The sequence below is a fragment of the Cervus canadensis genome, chromosome X (assembly GCF_019320065.1).
Source record: "Cervus canadensis isolate Bull #8, Minnesota chromosome X, ASM1932006v1, whole genome shotgun sequence".
NCBI lineage: Eukaryota > Metazoa > Chordata > Mammalia > Artiodactyla > Cervidae > Cervus > Cervus canadensis.
Genome location: NC_057419.1, coordinates 83,100,303 through 83,117,213, shown reverse-complemented (window position 1 = coordinate 83,117,213; position 16,911 = coordinate 83,100,303).

Sequence of the window (16,911 nt, the reverse complement as noted above, 5' to 3'; positions counted from 1 at the left end):
ACATCAGATAACTTCTGAACCCAGGGAACATTAATAGACAAGATCCCACACCCAAATCACCATACCTACATTGAAACTATACAGTGGAAGTGAGAAATATATTTAAGGGACTAGATGTGATAGAGTACCTGATGAACTTTGGACAGAGGTTCGTGACACTGTACAGGAGACAGGAATCAAGAATATCCCCCCAAGAAAAAGAAATGGAAAAAAGCAAAATGGCTGTCTGAAGAGGCCTTACAAATAGCTGTGAAAAGAAGGGAAGTGAAAAGCAAACGAGAAAAGGAAAGATACACCCATTTGAATGCAGATTTCCAAAGAAAAGCAAGAAGGGATAAGAAAGGCTTCCTCAGTGATCAATGCAAAGAAATACAGGAAAACAACAGAATGGGAAAGACTAGAGAACTCTTCAAGAAAATTAGAGATACCAAGGGAACATTTCATGCAAAGATGGGCTCAATAAAGGACAGAAATGGTAGGGACCTAACAGAAGCAGAAGATATTAAGACGAGGTGGCAAGAATAAACAGAAGAACTGTACAAAAAAGATCTTCATGACCCAGATAACCATGATGGTGTGATCACTCACGTAGAGCCAGATATCCTGGAATGTGAAGTCAAGAGGGCCTTAGGAAGCATCATTCCGAACAAAGCTAGTGGAGGTGATGGAATTCCAGCTGAGCTCTTTCAAATCCTGAAAGATGATGCTGTGAAAGTGCTGCATTCAATATGCCAGCAAATTTGGAAAACTCAGCAGTGGCCACAGGACTGGAAAAGGTCAGTTGTCATTTCAATCCCTAAGTAAGGCAGTGCCAAAGAATGCTCAAACTACCACACAATTGCACTCATCTCAGATGCTAGTAAAGTAATGCTCAAAATTCTCTAAGTCAGGCTTCAGCAATACATGAACCATGAACTTCCATATGTTCAAGCAGGCTTTACAAAAGACAGAAGAATCAGGGATCAAATTGCTAACATCTGTTGGATCATCGAAAATGCAAGAGAGTTCCAGAAAAACATCTATTTCTGCTTTATTGACTATGCCAAAGCCTTTGACTCTGTGGATCACAATAAACTGTGGAAAATTCTGAAGGAGATGGGAATACTAGACCACCTGACTTGCCACTTGAGAAACCTGTATATAGGTCAGGAAGCAACAGTTAGAACTGGACATAAAACAACAGACTGCTTTCAAATAGGAAAAGGATTACATCCAGGCTGTATACTGTCACCCTGCTTATTTAACTTATATGCAGAGTACTTCATGAGAAGTGCTGGACTGGATGAAGCACAGCTGGAATCAAGATTGCCGAGATAATCAAGATATGCAGATGACACCACCCTTATGTCAGAAAGTGAAGAAGAACTAAAGAACATCTTGATGAAAGTGAAAGAGGAGAGTGAAAAAGTTGGCTTAAAGCTCAGCATTCAGAAAACTAAGATCATGGCATCCAGTCCCATCACTTCATGGCAAATAGATAAGGAAACAGTGGCTGACTTTGTTTTTCTGGGCTTTAAAATCACTGCAGATGGTGATTGCAGCCATGAAATTAAAAGATGCTTACTCCTTGGAAGGAAAATTTGACCAACCTAGATAGCATATTAAAAAGCAGAGACAGTATACTAACAGATATATATGGGATTTAGAAAGATGGTAATGATAACCCTATATGCAAGACAGAAAAAGAGACACAGATGTATAGAACAGACTTTTGGCCTCTTTGGGAGAAGGTGAGGGTGGGATGATCTGAGAGAACAGCATAAAAACATGTATATTATCAAGTGTGAAACAGATTGCTAGTCCAGGTTGGATGCATGAGACAAGTGCTCAGGGCTGGTGCACTGGGATGACCCAGAGGGATGGGATGGGGAGGGAGGGGGGAGGGGGGTTCAAGATGGGGAACACATGTAAATCCATGACTGATTCATGTCAATGTATGGCAAAAACCACTACAATAATGTAAAGTAATTAACCTCCAACTAATAAAAATAATTGGGAAAAAAATAAATAAATTAAGTGGAGATAGGCAACCTTCCAGAACAAGAATTCAGAATAATGGTACTGAAGATGATCCCAGATCTTGGGAAAAGAATGGAGGCAAAGAATGAGATGATGCAAGAAGTGTTTACCAAAGACCTAGAATGACCAAAGAACAAACAAAGAGAGATGAATAATACACTAGAAGGAATCAACAGCAGAATAACTGAGACAGAAGAATGGATAAATCACTTGGTGGACTTGATGATGGAATGATGGAAATCACTGCTGTAGAACAGAATATAGAAAAAAGAATGAAAAGAAATCAAGACAGCTTAAGAGACCTCTGGGACAACGTTAAATGCACCAACTTTCACATTACAAGGGTCCCAGAAGGACAAGACAGAGAGAAAGGACCTGAAAAAATATTTAAAGAGATAATGGCTGAAAACTTCCCAAACATGGGAAAGGAAATAGTCAACAAAGTCCAGGAAGCACAGAGTCCCAGGCAGGATAAACCCGAGGAGGAACACAGTGAGACACATAGTAGTCAAACTGATACAAATTACAGACAGAGATAAAATGTTAAATGCAACCAAGGAAAATGACAAATGACATACAAGGAACTCCCATCAGGCTATAAGCTGATTTCTCAACAGAAACTCTACAAGCCAGAAGAGAATGACAGGATATATTTAAAGGATGAAAGGGAAGAATCTACAATCAAGAATACTCTACCCAGCAAGACTCTCCTTCAGATCTGATGGAGAAATCAAAATCTTTCCAGACAAGCAAAAGTTAAGAGAATTCAGCACCACCAAACCAGCTTTACAACAAATGCTAAAGTACCTTCTTTAGGCAGGAAACACAAGAGAAGGAAAAGACCTATGTAAAATAAACCCAAATCAATTAAGAAATCATTAATAGGATCATACATATCAATAATTACCTTAAACGTAAATTGATTAAATGCACCAACCAAAGGACATAAACTGGCTGGGTGGATGAAAACATGTGCATGGATGCCCTTCTACTTGCCACATCACTCTTCTTGACACCCCTCCTCCACAAATTCTATGTAACTATTTTATATTGTTAAGTTAACCATGTTCCCATTATGGCTTGCAATTGTAATTATCTTTTATTTTTTGTCTGGCTATTGATTGTGAAAACTGATGAATATCTTTTACTATTGTGATTAGGTAACTATTACTCACTCAATACCATTGTATCATGATCAGTCAACAGAAAAATAAAAGAACTCTATATCATCAAAACTAGGATCTAATAGGAAAACCTGTAATCAGTTTTTAAGATTCAGACGCATAATTATCTTGATTGTTTTTGAAAATTACAAACGCTCAGGTATTGCTTCTTTTCTCCAGAGCTCCAGATATATTTCTACTGAGCAGCCATGCTTAAAAATATCTGGACTATATAATTATCATTTACTTTTATCTAGTTTGTTTCACTTTTTCTATTTCATATTCTGTGCTCCCATTTCATTTATTTTATGTTCTCCAATTCTCCATCTCTTTATTTTATTTTTTATATTCTTTCTCAAGTCCTTATCAGGTGTAGTAAAAAAGCTTTGTGTACATATATATATAAATATGCATAATATATATATTTTAGAAAACTTATGAATTTTTGCCTAACTAAAAATATCATGACATTTTGATTCTGTTTGACTTAGTATGAATACAATGCTAGATTTAGAATTAAAAATAGATATGCAGCAAGCAACAAAGTTTTACTGTATAGCAGAAGGAGCTATAGTCAATATCTTGTAAAAATCTATGATGGAAAATGATTCCAAAAATAATATATATGTATATTTGTATAACTGGACCACCTTGCTATGCACCTGAAATACTGTAAGTCGACCATACTTCAATAAAATATACATGTTAAAAAAAATAATGAGGACAGTTTCAGAGACCACTGGGACAACATTAAGTGTCCCAACATTCAAATCATACAGTTCACAGAAAAATAAGACAAAAGAAAAACGCATGAGAAAATATTTGAGCAGATTATAGTAAAAAAAATTACTAAAATGGGAAGAAAATAGCCACTCATGTCCAGGAAGCCCAGAGGGTCCCTTACAGGATAAACCCAAGGAGGAACCTGCAAAGACGCATTAATCAAACTAACAAAAAATAACCACAAAAAACAAATATTAAAAGCAGCAAGGAAAAAGCAACACATAACATGCAAGGGGATCTCCATAAGGCCCACAGCTCATCTTTCAACAGAAACTTTGCAGGTCAGAAAGGAATATCAGGATATATTTAAAGTGATGAAAGGAAAAAAAAAATTACAAGCAAGATTATTCTACCCAGCAAGGGTCTCATTCAGATTTGAAGAAGAAATCAAAAGCTTTACAGGCAAGCAAAATTTAAGAGATTTCAGCACCACCAAACCAGCTCTTCAACAAATGCTAAGAGAAACACAGAGAAAAGGCCTACAAAAACAAACCCAAAACAGTAAATTTTTAACAGGATCATACATATCAATAATTACCTTAAACATAAATAGGTTAAATATTCAAACTAAAAGACACAGATTAGTTGAATGGATAAATAAAACAAGACCCCTATATCTTCACAAGCAACCCAATTCAAACCTAGAGATACCTACAGACTGAAAGTGAGGGGCTGGAAGATGATATTTCATGCAAACAGAAATCAAAAGAAATCAGGAGTAGCAATACTCATATTGGATGAAATAGATTTTAAAATTAGGACCATTACAAGAGAGAAAGAAGGACACTACAAAATGATCAAAGGATCAATCCAAGAAGAAAATATATCAATCATAAATATATATGCAACTAACATAGGAGCATGTCAATACTTAAATGGTAACAACTAACAACTATTAAAGATGAAATCGGCAGTAACACAGTAATACTGGGTTGTTTTAATACACCACTCACACTAATGGACAGATCACTGAGAAAGAAAATTAATTGGGAAACACAAGCTTGAAATGATACTTTGAGCACTTGGACCTAATTGATATCTACAGGACATTTCATGCCAAAGCAATAGAATTCACTATTTTTTTCAAGTGCACATAGAATATTCTCCAGGATAGATTACATCTTGGACCACAAATCAAGCTTGGTAATTTTTTTTTTAATTGAAATAATTCCAAGCATCTTTTCTGATCGCAATACTGTAAGATTAAATATTCAACTACAGGAAAGAAAAAAAAATATAAAAAACACAAACACATGAAGGCTTAACAATATGCTTCTGAATAAGCAATGGATCACTGAACAAATCAAAAAGGAAATCAAGATGTGCCTAGAAACAAATGACAATGAAAACGTGACAACTGAAAACTTGTGAGATGCGGGAAAAGCGGTGCTCAGAGGGAAGTATATGGCAATACAAGCCTACCTCAAGAAACAAAAGAGACACCAAATAAGCATCCTGTCTTTCACCTAAAGAAACTAGAAGGAAAAAAAAAAAAAAAACAGTAACAACAAAAATCTCAAAAGTTAGTAGGAGAGGAAATCATGAATATTAGAGCAGAAATAAATAAAAAAGAAATGAAGGAGACTATAAAAAAGATCAATAAAACTAAGAGCTAGTTCTTTGAGAAGATAAACAGAATTGTCAAACTATTAGCCAGAATAATAAAGATAAAAAGGGAGAAGACGTATTCCCCATCCCGATCACCCCTCCCACCTCCCTCTCCATCCGATTCCTCTGGGTCTTCCCAGTGCACCAGGCCCGAGCACTTGTCTCATGCATCCCACCTGGGCTGGTGATCTGTTTCACCATAGATAGTATACATGCTGTTCTTTTGAAACATCCCACCCTCACCTTCTCCCACAGAGTTCAAAAGTCTGTTCTGTATTTCTGTGTCTCTTTTTCTGTTTTGCATATAAGGTTATCATTACCATCTTTCTAGATTCCATATATATGTGTTAGTATGCTGTAATGTTCTTTATCTTTCTGGCTTACTTCACTCTGTATACGTGTAAATCTATGGCTGATTCATATCAATGTATGACAAAACCCACTGAAATGTTGTGAAGTAATTAGCCTCCAACTAATTAAAAAAAATAAATAAATAAAATAAAAAAATTTAAAAAAAAAAAGGGAGAAGACTCACATCAATAAGATTAGAAATGAAAAGGAGAAGTTACAACAGGCAACAGAGAAATACAAAGAATCATAGAGACTACTATGAGCAACTATATGCCAATAAAAGGGACAACTGGGAAGAAATGGACAAATTCTTACAAATGCGTAATCTCCCCAAACTGAACCAGGAAGTAATAGAAAATATGAATAGACAAATCACAAACATGGAAATCGACTGTAACCAAGAATCTTCCAACAAACAAAAGCTCAGAGCCAGATGTCTTCACAGGTGAATTGTACCAAAAATTTAGAGAAGAACTAACACCTATCCTGCTCAAACTCTTCCAGAAAATTGCTGAGGAAGAAAAAATCTCAAATTCATTCTACGAGGCCACCATCACCCTGATACCAAAACCAGACACAGATGCCACAAAAAAAGAAAATTTCAGGTAAATATCACTGATGAACATAGATTCAAATATCCTCAACAAAATTCTAGCAAAGAGAATCCAACAACATATTAAAAAGGCCATACATCATAATCAAGTGGACTGTATTTCAGAGATGCAATGATTCTTCAACATATGCAAATCAATCCATGTGATACAGCATATTAACAAACTGAAAGATAAAAATCATCTGCATCTCAATAGATTCAGAGAAAGCTTTTGGCAAAATGCAACCACCCATTTGTGATAAAGTAGGCATAGAATGAACCTACTTCAACATAATAAAGGCCATATACAGCAAACCCACAGCAATTGTTATTCACAATGGTGAAAATATGAAAGAATTTCTTCTAAAATCAGGTGCAAGACAAGGGTACCCATCTCACCACTATTAATCAAAATAATTTTGGAAATATTAGCCACAGCAATCAGAAAAGAAAAAGAAATAAAAGTTATCCAGATTGGAAAAGAAGAAGTAAAACTCTCATTGTTTGCAGATGACATGATTCTCTACATAGAAACCCCTAAAGATGCCACCAGAGAATTACTACTGTTAATCAATGAATATAGTAAATTTGTAGGATACAAAATTAACGCACAGAAATCCCTTGCACTCCTATACACTAACAATGAAACATCAGAAAGAGAAATTAAGAAAACAATCCCATCCACCATCTAAATAAAAGGAATAAAATAAGAATAAATTTATATAAAGAGACAAAAGATACATGTGCATAAAACTATAAGACACTGATGAAAGAAATTAAAGGCAACACAAACAGATGGAGAGATATACCATGTACTTGGATTGGAAGGATCAATATTGACTACACTACAAAATGACTATACTACCAAAAGCAAACTATAGATTGAATTCAATCCCCATCTAACTACCAATGCTATTTTTCACAGAACTAGAAGAAATAATTTCACAATTTGTATGGAATCACAAAATACCCTGAATAGCCAACACAACCTTGAGAAACAAGAATGAAGCTGGAGGAATCAAGCCTCATGACTTCAGAGTATACTACAAAACCACAGTCATCAAGGCAGTATGGTACAGGCACAAAAGCAGAAACATAGACCAATGGAACAAGACAGAAAGCCTATAGATAAATCCATGTATCTATGGGTACCTTATTTTTGACAAAGGAGGCAAAAATATACAATGGAGAAAAGACAGTCTCTTCAATAAGTAGTCCTGGAAAATTTGGACAGCTTCATGTAGAAGAATGAAATTATAACATTTCTTAACTTAATACATATGATTAAAGTCAAAATGGATTAAAGCCTTAAATTTAAGACCAGACACTACAAATCTCTTAGAGGAAAACATAGGCAGAACATTCTTTGACATAAATAACAGCAAGATACTATATGACTCACCTTCTAGATTAATGGAGGTAAAAACAAAAATAAATAAGTGGAACATAATTAAACTTAAAAACTTTTACATAATAAAGGAAACTATAAACAAGGTGAAAAGACAACTGTCAGAGTAGGAGAAAATAATAGCAAATGAAACAACTGACAAAGGATTTATTTCCAAAATATATAAGCAGTTCATGCAACTCAATACCAGAAAAAACAAACAACCCAATCAAAAAGTGAGCAGAAGACCTAAACAGACATTTCCTGAAAGAAGACATAGAGATAGCTAATAAACATGTGAAAGGATGCTCTACATCGCTTTTCATTAGAGAAATGAAAGTCAAAACTACAATGAGGTATCATTTTACACCAGTCAGAATGGCCTTCATCAAAAAGTCTAGACATAATAAATGTTGGAGAGGGTGTGGAGAAAAGGGAACCATCTTGCACTGTTGGTGTGAATGCAAATTGATACAGCCACTATGAAGAACAGTATGGAGATTCCTTAAAATACTGGGTCTAAAACTGCCATATGATTTAGTAATCCCCACTACTGGGCATATGCCTGAGGAAACCATAATTGCAAAAGACACATATACCCCAATATTCATTGTAGCACTATTTACAATAGCTAGGACATAGATGCCACCTATATATCCATTGACAGATGAATGGATTAAGAAGTTATGATACATATGCACAATGGAATGTTACTCAGCTATAAAAAAAATACATGTGAGTCAGTTCTAATGAGGTGAGTGACCATAGAGTCTATTATACACAGTGAGGTAAGTCAGGTAGAGAAAGACAAATATTGTATGTTAATACACATGCATGAAATCTAGAGAGACTCCCCTGGTGACTCAGACAGTAGAGTCGACCTGCAATGTGGGAGACCTGGGTTCAATCCCTGGGTTGGGAAGATCCCCTGGAGGAGGAAATGGCAACCACTCCAGTATTCTTGGCTTGAGAATCCCATGGATAGAGGAACCTAGTGGACACAAAGAGTTGGACACAAATGAGCGACTAAGCACAGCACAGCACAGCACATGAAATCTAAAAATATGGTACTGATGATCCTGTTTGCAGAGCAGCAGTGGAGAACCAGATATAGAGAACAGACTTGTGGACCTGGGGTGGGGGAAGGAGAAGTGGGATTAATGGAGAGAATAGCATGGAAACATATGCTACCATTTGCTCTGTGATACATGGAGTTCAATGAAATGCTCTGTGACAACCTGGAGGGGTGTCATGAGGAGGGAGATGGGAAGGGAGTTCTGCAGGGGAGACATATGTATACCTTTGGCTGATTCATGTTGATGTATAGCAGAAACCAACACAATATTATAAAGCAACTGTCTGTCAATTAAAAAAAATCAAAATTAATAAATCTTTAAAAAACAAACAAATACCAAGAGAAAAACTTTCAAATTACAAGGGAACTCCCATACCCCATAAGACTATAAGCAGCATTCTCAACAGAAACCTTATTTACCAGAAGAGAGTGAGATAATACATTCAAACATGAATTTATAGAGATTTCACTCCTATGTTCATTGCAGCATTATTATTTATAGCCTGTGTCATGCTATGAATAATTGGACAAAAATGTGAGATCCATACACAGACACATACACACAGTGGAATATTTTTCAGTCATGAGAAGGAAGGAAATAAAACAATTTGGTGACAATATGGAAGGGCATAGAGATATTACACTTAGTGAAATAGAGAACAACAATTGGTGGAAATCACTTATAGGTGGTATCAAAAGTGCTGAACTCACTGAAACAGATTATAGGGGTTGGAAGTTATGGGAATTGAGGAGATATTGGTCAAAATGTTCAGACTTGTAGTGACAAGTTGAATGAATTCTGAGAATCTAATGCACAGCTTTGTAACTGTAGTCAACAATACTGTATTATATATTTGAAAGTTGCTAAGAGAGTAGATCTTAAATGTTCTTGCCACACAAAAGTAGTTGCAATTATGTGAGGTGATGGAGGTTTTAGCTAATGCTACTGGTGTAATTATTTTTGAATATATAAGTGATTCCAATTACACTTTGCACACTTTAAACATATAATGATTTATGGCAATTATATCTTAATATATCTTAATAAAGCTGGAAAGAGAAAAAAAAACAACAACAAAGAAGTGGGCTATCACACCACAAAACACATGGAGGAAACTTAAATACATATTGTTGAGTGAAAGAAGCCACTTTTAAAAAGTTATATTCTGTAAGGCTCCAATTATAAACATTCCAGAAAATGCAAAATTGTTTAAAAAGTAAACAGAGCAGTGTTTTCTCTGGAACTTAGGGGTGGAAGAAATGAATAGGTCAATCGATCACAGGGCAATTTTAAGGTAGTGACACTATTCAGTACAATATTGTAATGGTAGACACATGACACTATGCATTTGTCAAGACCCATAGAATTCTATACCACAGAGAGTGAATCTTAATGTAAATTTTTAACTTTAGTAATTGTGTGTGCTAAGTCTCTTCAACCATATCTGACTCTGTGCGACTCTATGGACTGCCAGGCTCCTCTGTCCATGGGATTCTCCAAGCAAGAATCCAGGACATCTTCCCGACCCAGGGATCGAACCTGCACCTCTTATGTCTCCTGCATTGTCAGGAAGATTCTTTACCCCTAGTGCCACCTGAAAAGCCCAACTTTAATAACAGTTATGTATTAATATTGGTTCATAAATTGTTACACTGTTACATCCTACAGCAAAAGGTAAAAAAAAAAAGGGGAAACTATAAGGGAAGAGGTTTATATGGGAACTTTTTGTGCTTTCTGTTCAGCTTTTCCATAACAGTAAATCTGGTTTAAAATTAATTATTAATTAAAAAGAGAATAGCATTTAAACATGTATATTATCAAGTGTGAAACAGATTGCCAGCCCAGGTTGGATGCATGAGACAAGTGCTCAGGTCAGGTGCACTGGGAAGGCCCAAAGGGATGGGATGGGGAGAGAGGAGGGAGGGAGGATCAGGATGGGGAACACAAGTAAATCCATGGCTGATTCATGTCAATGTATGGCAAAAATCACTACAATATTGTAAAGTAATTAGCCTCCAACTAATACAAATAAATAAAAAAAGAGAAAAATACAATTTTTAAGGTGAGTTTAGATCAAAATACACAAATGAAAATATGATGTTAAAAAAACAAAACAGAGACAAGTCAGAGCAGAAAGAGAGAAAAAATGGGAGAAATCTATTTTTGGAGAATACATATTTTTTTAATCAGTTCAGTTCAGTCTCTCAGTCGTGTCTGATTCTTTGCAACCCCATGAATTGCAGCATGCCAGGCCTCCCTGTCCATTACCAACTCCCGGAGTTTACTCAAACTCATGTCCATCGAGTCGGTGATGCCATCCAGCCATCTTATCCTGTCGTCCCCTTCTCCTCCTGCCCCCAATCCCTCCCAGCATCAGGGTCTTTTCCAATGAGTCAACTCTTTGCATGAGGTGGCCAAAGTATTGGAATTTCAGCTTCAGCATCAGTCCTTCCAATGAACACCTAGGACTGATCTCCTTTAGAATGGACTGGTTGGATCTCCTTGCAGTCCAAAGGACTCTCAAGAGTCTTCTCCAATACCACAGTTAAAAAGCATCAATTTCTCGGTGCTAGCTTTCTTCACAGTAAAACTCTCACATCCATACATGACCACTGGAAAAACCATAGCCTTGACTAGACGGACCTTTGTTAATTGAGTAAAAATTTAGAGATCAGTCAGGAATTAATAAGGACCAGAGGGTTCCTGACAGATCCAAAATGGCATACAGGAAGCCTCTTGTTAAATGCTTCCTGACAATTCCCCCTATTTTATTATATTTGTTAAAAAAGAAAAAAAGGTGCTGACCAAATGAGTTTATTTAGTATTAACCAACCTTATAGAAAGGTGACAATAAACAACAAATATAATTATCAAGACAATCACCAAAGTTACAGTTCTAGACCTGATGCTATGGGTAATACTTTTGAAACCATCCTCGTGGGTCTAGCCCAGACAATCGACCAGTGAGCTGTCCAGCTGAAAGTTTTCAAATTAGTGGAAGAGGGCAGATGTTTAGAAAAAGTTTCAAAGATTTCCTTTTGCAGTAATTGTACATTCAGAGAGGCACTATCATGTGAATGAAATTTGATTTGTTCCCAATAGTAGGTACTATGATTGAATTAAACAGGAGTAACACAAAATTGGCAATTAATACAAGTTACAGATCAAGCTGTAAATTTCTTATGGCTATAACAAAAGGAAGTGGGACACAGGCCTGTATAAAATATGGCTGATTATAGCGAAAGAAATAGTTACTATGACCATGACTGGTCCCTGCGAAACGTCCAGTCTAAATCCCAAGTTCTTCAGTGCTGGCAGCAAGTTTCCAAATGTCCCATTGTTCAGGCTTAATTTGTTTATCGAGGACGATTGGAGGAGGAGGAGGAGGAGGAGGAGGAGGTGCCATTCCACCATGAAGCCAGCCAAGAAGTTTTCTGTCATGTTTCAATGTAGTGTTAGTAACCTTTTACGTAATTTTTTTTTGTTCTTTCCCTAACTCTTTCCCTAAAGTTTCAGTAGTAAACATGGTTCACAGACAGAAAGGGCAGCGATGTCCGAATGTCTTCTTTTGGAGGCAGGACGAAAGCCCAAGTTTGTAGGCCAGACGTTTATGCATAATTTTCCTGGTCCCAGGCAATGGAAGGACTTCTTAGCCTAAAGAAATGTTAATTAGTTTTCTCTCTTCCCCAGGGTGTGAGGGTTCCAGGGAGGGGGCATATGGGTGGAGTCATTGGTTGATATGATGGGTCTTTTCTCTGTCCATTTTATGACCTGTAATTAAGGGGGCTTGGGTAAGTAAATTAGTTAATCCAGCTCAAGCAGGGATCATGCAGGTCTGCATAGCAATGGGAAGGTTTTCAGGACTCTGACACATTTTCTGTTGAGAAATCAGATTTTTAACTTTATTAGTGAGGGTTTTTATCTGCCCCCAAGAGGGGAGGTCATAGGGTTGATGTGTCTAAGGGCGGTGCTTTCTGGAGATCTTTAGAGCCGCCATGGCCCGTATTGGAGTTTCTTCTTTCCGGGGTTCTTGTTGTTTCGTCTCCATTTTGAATGTTGGGGGCCCCCTTGGGTTGAATTTTCTGAAGAAAAAGTTTCTTGGATCCACCTGGGGAAATGCAAGCATATCCCTTTCCCTGTAAGATTAATTTCTCAAATTTCTACTGTTTATTGAACCTGTCTTGGTCCCAAATGGGCAGAGGAAGAGAAGTGTCCTTCAATTCTTCAAAATGTCTTCTTGCTCTTGTTAAAATATTTCCCTGTGGTAGGTTTAAAAAAAATTAAAACAAACTTGTATTAACAATAATTATGAGTTTAGAAAATATCTTATGTTGGAATCTAGTAAAGTCTGCTTTAAATAAAGAAGACAGTAGTGTACCTCTGTATACCTCCTTCTTTAATTTTTTTTTTTATTTGTAACTTTAGTGTGTGATGTGTTTTTTCGACTATGTCTTATGTCTGTGGATTATAAGGAATATCTGTAATATGTTTAATAGAAAAAGATTGTAAAAATTGTTTAAAGTGTCTAGAAATATAGGCAGGGCCATTGTCTGTTTTAATAGAACTAGGAGTTTATGGTAGAGGTTTTTATATTTTTTAATACTAAAACTGAATATATAGAATCAGAGACTATATTAATGGGGTAAGGATATAGGCAAATAACTTGAATAAGAGCATATAATTTATTTTGTTGAACAGAATGAAATTTAGTATAAAAGACATTATATTTTTTAAGAGACCAGAATGAAATTTTGGCATTTTTAGTCCCATCTATATAAAAGAAATGTGAAAAATAATAAATTTAATGTTTTTAAGAAATTCCACAGCTTACCAGAAGGATAATGAAATGACATTTTTCTAAAATATTTTAGAAAAGCTAATTGGAAATCAGTATAAGTTTGCAATGTGTTCTCAAATTGAGATTTATTTATAATAAAGTTTTATTAAAGTATAAAGGAGATAGAGAAAGCTTTTGACATAGGCATCAGAAGGGAGCAGAAAGAGTGCCCCCCCTCCCACCCAGCTAGTCTTTAGCAAGGTGTCATATAACTACTAGCAGTCTGCTAATTAGAGAAAGGAAATGTCTCAAAACTGAAGAGAATAGCACCAGGCCCCTCACCCACAACATGCATTTTGAGATAGCCTTGGCACCAGGTGACTTGTCCTGGGCCACAAGATGATTGACATGCATCTTGAAGAAAGGCAGGTTTTCAAGCAAATATGGTTTCATTAACATAGCTTAAGAGAACATTAGCATGAGTAAAACATACCGGTTTGTCAAGTCTGTTTTGAGTCTTAGGCAGAACCAACTTGAAGACAGAGTCTGGGGTAAATGTATAGCACATTAACATAGCTTAAGACAAACATTTCCATAAGAAAAATGCATTGGTTAACTTAGGGTTTGAGAATAGTTAACTTCAAGTGAAACCAGGTGTCATTATGGCAACACAGTATTTTAAGAGAAACCTCTTCTTAAATTTGTATAGAGAAGAAAAAAAAAAATATATATATATATATACATATATTTGTTTGTTTGTTTCCTAGTTTGTTTCCTCCTGCTGCTTAAGAGAGATAAAATGTCTGACACTTGCAGCCTATTTTTTTTCCATTTGGAGACCCCTGGCCTTCCTACCTGTTAAGTCAAACTAGATCAGCCAAGTAAAAGACTGAAGGTTTGTGGGGGCAGGAGCCCAAAAAGTCCAGTAGGTATTCTAGAGAGGACTGCTTGAGGGTAAAGGAGTTTAGGGCTGGTATATCGAGGGCAGCACTGCAGGATGTTGAGGGTTTGAGGGAAAAGATGGAATTTGCCCCTGGTTTTTGTTGAAGGGGACCTGGGGGGTCTCCTGCTTGGAGTTTCCCAGAATAGTTTTTTTGTTTTTTTTTTTTTAATATCAAATTTAGATTTACACTCTGTGGCCCAATGAATTTCTCTACGGCAGCGAAGGCAGATTTTTGGAGGTTTTCTTTTTCTTTCTTTCTTTTTTTTTAACTTTCTTAGGGCAGTCTTTTTTTTTTTTTAATGGTTTTTATCTCTACATGTAAAGCATCCTTCATTTCCCTTTCTTAAGGTATTTTCCTTTTTTTGTTTTAGCTAGCATTTACATCTTTTGAGTTTCTGTTTTATATTGCGACAAGCCTTCAAATAATCAAAAATAGTTCCTGTCTCACGAATTGGGGCTATAGCCCTTTGACATTTCTGATTTGCATTTTCATAAGCAAGTAATTTTTCTAGTTTCCTTTTAGCTTCGTCTCCAATTGCTGTACGTGAAATAGCAGTTTCTAATCTAGCTAAGAAATTGGCATACTTTTCATTAGGTCCTCGCAATATTTTAGCGTAGCTACCTGTAGGCTCCCCTTGAGGAGTAATTCGATCCCAAACTTCAAGGGCCACTGTTTTTAATTGATCAGGCAACAAAGGAGGGCATCATATTTGAGCTTCTATAGCATCAAATTGAACAGTGCCAGTTAACATTTCAAAAATAATTTGGTTTGGGGGAGTGCCAGCTCAAGCATTTTTTGTTAGCATGATCTCTGGCTATATCTTGAAACCACATTGTCCACTGAAGATACTCTCCTTGTTTAAGGAGAACTTTTATTAAAATTTTCTAATAGAAGATTCCATAGCATTTAGAATCTCTCTAGTAAAAGGCAAATGTGGGCCATACATAGTTACAGCCTTTTTCATTTGTTGCATGTGGAAAAAGCTAACACCTTCATATTGAGGTATTCTCTGCCCTTGAGCATCAGCATTTCTTAAAACTGGAAAGGCAGAGAAAACATCAGCTTCAGAGACTGGTGATTGCAAAGCCAGCAATTTAGAGAGCCTCTGTCTTGAAGGGGGTAGATGATTGTTATTCAGAAAGGTGTTGTCAGTTTTAATGTTAAAAAGTGTCTTAAGGGAGTCGTTGTCAGAATCATTAGGTTTTATCGAGGGAGACACTTTGGGATATGTGCCCTCTGGCAGGGGAGGAGCGCTTGGGGGGCAGGGTTAGTAGGAAAATCTTGAAATATCTTTTGTTATTCTAATTGGGCCTTTTGTAAGGTATCATCATCTAATTTATATTCATGTAATAAGTGTTCTGCCTGTTGACAAATGTCATGAGGGCTAGAATTACCTTGAAATGACAGAATCACCATTTCAATGAGAGCCCACGGGGGCCAGAAATCTATTGGAACTACCTTCATTAGGGAACCAAGGGTTACATTCAACCACTGTCTGAAGGCAAGCCTCTATTCTCTGGCATGAAACCGAAAATCCCTGAACTTTAAAAAAGTACTGAAGTAAAGTAGAAAAGTGAGGGGGCTTTCCAGCCGATTGACCCGTGTCTTAACACTTACCGGCCTCAATAATCCCTGGGGGTCAATCCGTCTGAATCTGCCACGTGTACCAGGCCCTGTTCTGGGCATCACTTGTTGGTCTAATGGACCAGAATCTGGTGGTCCAGAGTCAACAATAAGAAAGTAAGAGAGAGAAAAAGGCTGATATTCCCTGGTTTACGTGGAAAGCCAATAGAATCCTATTCCTAGGGCTCGTGCTGCTGCACGTAGGCACCAGGCGCCCTCTCGAGTGGGTGAAGGCACAGTGTGCCTTCTCGAAGCCCAGGCAAGAAAGTGAGCTCAGAGGGCCTCCCCGCTCCAAGGAATTAGCCAGAAATAGAGAGAGAGAGAAAGAGAGAGAGAGAGAGAGAGAAAATAGAAAGAAAGACAGACAGACAGACACGGGGACCAAAGCTCTGATGGAGCAAAGGTGTTTTAATCAACATGGCATGGGCATATATACTGTCTTACAAGGTGGTTATTCTCAGCAAAGATAAAGATTAAAATTCCAGACTTACAAAACATAAGATGATCCCTATCAAAGAGAGAGTTGCAGACAATCACCTTTTCATAAGAAGGAAGAGGGTACTTATCACTGTAATGAGAAATGCCTGG